Source organism: Myotis brandtii, unplaced genomic scaffold, assembly GCF_000412655.1.
Source record: "Myotis brandtii unplaced genomic scaffold, ASM41265v1 scaffold4, whole genome shotgun sequence".
NCBI lineage: Eukaryota > Metazoa > Chordata > Mammalia > Chiroptera > Vespertilionidae > Myotis > Myotis brandtii.
In genome coordinates this window covers 4,444,853-4,448,473 of record NW_005365371.1, presented here as the reverse complement: position 1 = coordinate 4,448,473, position 3,621 = coordinate 4,444,853, and positions in this window count along the sequence as shown.

Here is a 3,621-nt window from a genome sequence, read left to right as displayed (position 1 = left end):
CTATGGGAATTATTTTCTTTACATAGTTGCACACACAAACATATATATATATTTAAAATATATTTTTTTCTTTTGTCACCTACTCTTAACTTTTTGTTTGTTTTTTAATTAAATATTAATTGATTAGACTTTATCTTCCTTAATCATGTGAACTGAAAACAGGGGTATGGTGGTTATGGAAAGAAATCTTTAGGGAAATTAGATTACATGTAAAAGTATGCATGTTCTCCTCTTTTCTATAAAAGTTTTCAAATGGTTCCTGGTTGGTTTGATTTTGTTTTTATTACTGTTATTCTTGTCATTGGGTTTGAATTTGGTTGTATGCCTCTCCTTCCAGTTCTCCTTTCATTAATAGGAAAACAGGCAAAAACCTTGTGTGTGTGAGTGTTTTCCCCTCAGACTGAACACCTTTCATCTCATGGCTGCTTTTCACTAGAGTTGCACAGATCTTCATGGTGAACAATTTCAAGAAATTGTAGTGAAAGGTAGATATGGTTTCAGAAATCAGTTTCTCTGGTCTTTTATATTAATAATATTGTTTAGCTTCCCATTGCTTTTTTTGGTGTTGTTTATTAAATATGTGTTTTTGACAACCTCCACCTTACAGTTTCTTAAACAATGAGTACTGGTTTGTAAAGAATTATCAACATTATCCATTCCATTTATGAGAAAGAGGAGAACAGCTAATAAACTTTATTGTGAAATCCATATGTTAAATGTGTCTTGAATTTTGAAAGAAAAATATTATTTTGCAAGCTAACATTTTCTTAGAACAGTTTTGGGCATCATATAATTTATAAACAATTCAAGAGCTGTTAGGCAAGATAATCAAAATTTCTTCTGTAGGTTTGGTGTTAAGTATGTTAACACAATACTGTAGCTGTTATACTAAATACAGTAGATTGGTACCAAACCAAATATACTAAAAAAAGTATTGTAAAATCCTTCAAGAGCTCCCAAAATCCCCATACAACAAGATCCCAGCATAAGACTTTTTGAAGTATTTACTGGTCAAATGTTGTAAAATATCGAGAGGTTATAAATTATGCCACTTATGTATTAAAATACGTATATTCAGCCCCTACTATGTAAGTTGATTTTTTTGTAAGAAAATACAGTTGACCCTGTAAAAACATGGGTTTCGACTGCACAGGTTTACTTATATGTGGGGTTTTTTTGGTATTTGTGTTTTTTTCCCCAATAAATATATAGTCGGCCCTCTGTATCCCCAGGTTTCCCATTTACGGATTCAGCCAACCATGGATTGGGAATCCAGGGATGCGGAGGGCTGACTGTACATTGTTTTACGCCATTTTATATAAGGGACTTGTGCATCCATGGATTTTGGTATCTGTGGGTGGCCCTCCAATACCGAGCGACAAATGTAGTTACGTTTGGGGGGAGTCAAAAGTTATATGCAGATTTCCGACTGCACAGGGATTGGCCCCTCTTAACTAGCCCTCATGTTCTTCAAGGGTCAACTGTACTAACTTTTGTGCACCGTTCTAGATTGTATAGAATTATTAATAAAAGTACTAATTGCTTAGTACAACTCTGCAACAGCCACTTTAGTATATTCTTATTTAATTAATATAAAGAAGATAAGAGTTAGTAACCCCACTATAAGGCTTAAGTGAAATCACTTTCCGAAGATGACTTAGCTAGTAAGGAACAGGGTTTGATGTTTGTTTCCAAGTCTTTCTGCCCCTAGTTCTTCCTAATATACTATGCTGCCTTCTTTTCAGCCCCTACTATGTAAGGCACTATGACTTCAGTTATGTTATTTTGGTGTCCCTTTACAGATAAAGACTTAGATCAGTGGTTCTCAACCTTCCTAATGCCGCGACCCTTTAATACAGTTCCTCATGTTGTGGTGACCGCCAACCATAAAATTATTTTCGTTGCTACTTCATAACTGTAATTTTGCTACTGTTATGAATCGTAATGTAAATATCTGATATGCAGGATGTATTTTCATTGTTACAAATTGAACATAATTGAAGCATAGTGATTAGTCACAAAAACAATATGTAATTATATATGTGTTTTCCGATGGTCTTAGGCGACCCCTGTGAAAAAAGGTCGTTCGACCCCCAAAGGGGTCGCGACCCACAGGTTGAGAACCACTGACTTAGATGAAGGCACTTGCCCAGAATCACACGATAAGTAGGGAACAGACACATAGAACAAATCATTCCCATTACAGCTGAAACAACTGTTTGTGGGAAACAAGCCACACTAACTGTCACAGTGACATACAAAGGAAGAACCTCCTGAGAACCAAAATGGAACAGTATCCACTATTCTAACTCACAGAGGCTAAAACTATTTGAACGACTTATGAGATATTTCTTATTTGTAAATGCTTCTTTATATCCTTAAGTTGAAAAATTTTAAATGCGAATACACATCTTTGTTTGCTTTCCTATTCCATATCTGCCAAGGGCTCTTCAAAAAATAATGAAGCAAACTTGCAGAGCTCGTTCCATTTTAAATAAGGGACTTGGGCATCCATGGGTTGTAGTATCTATGGAGGAACTGCTCTGGTTAACAAATACATGCTAAACCATTATATAGTACTTAAACTCCAAAGATGGCAATTTGGGGACTTCACTTACAAGGAAAATTTGTTTTCTAAAGAAATAAACAGTTCTCTTCCAAGATTCTCTGTCTTGGATACTTTCAGTTTACATGTGGTGAAACAGAAGCCCAGAGGTCCCAATGTCTTAACCAAAGTTACAATGCAAACCAGGAAGAGAGCCAGATTAGAAGCTTTAACTCCTGGACAGTGGTCTTTCTACTCTACCAGTTCTTTTCCTCCCATGCTGTGAGCTGAATTTAATGGGTGATGTGTCCCTCGAGGTTTGAATTACTAATTAAAAGAAAGTAAATGTCAATAAATTTAAGAGATTGTTATTGCTGTGTTTGAATTTGAAAGATATCTAGGAAAAAACAGGAATGTTACTTTTCTGACCCAGTTTAGATTACCTGGTATTTTAGCTGAATGTTGAAGATTCCATTGATCTCCCTGAAGAATTGCATAATACAGCTGTCCTTAGCTTTAGCAGCAGAGTGCTATATAATGTGAAGAATGTGGGCTGTGGAATCAGAGCTTGATCTGAATGCCAGCTGTGCCTCCTACTGATTATATAACTAAGATTGGGCAAGTTGTACCATTCCTCTTTCTTATTACTTATCTGCAACATGGACATATTTTGAGAAGCAGTAAAATTACAAATAAATCTTAGCTAGCACATAGTACACTCTATGAGTTAATTCCCTTTTTCTTTGGCATCAGAAGCCTGGAATTGTTCCAATTCCCCTTGTAGAAATTAACCTGAGCCTTCATTTTGCCATATTTTAAATGGGATTCGAATGACTAACTTGCAGGATTGTTATAAGGGTTAAATAAACTAGTGTGTGCAAAATACCGATCACAGCATCTGATACTTGACTCTCAATACTTCCTGTTCTTCCTCTTGCCCTGTACTATTTATGGTGGGTAGCAGAAGACAGAAGAATATGGTCCACCTTTCCTCATCCCCTGTAGAGAAATCTTAGACTTTTAGTTAAGGAATTATTTACATTTCAGTTCCTATCATCTTGTTTACTTGTATCTTC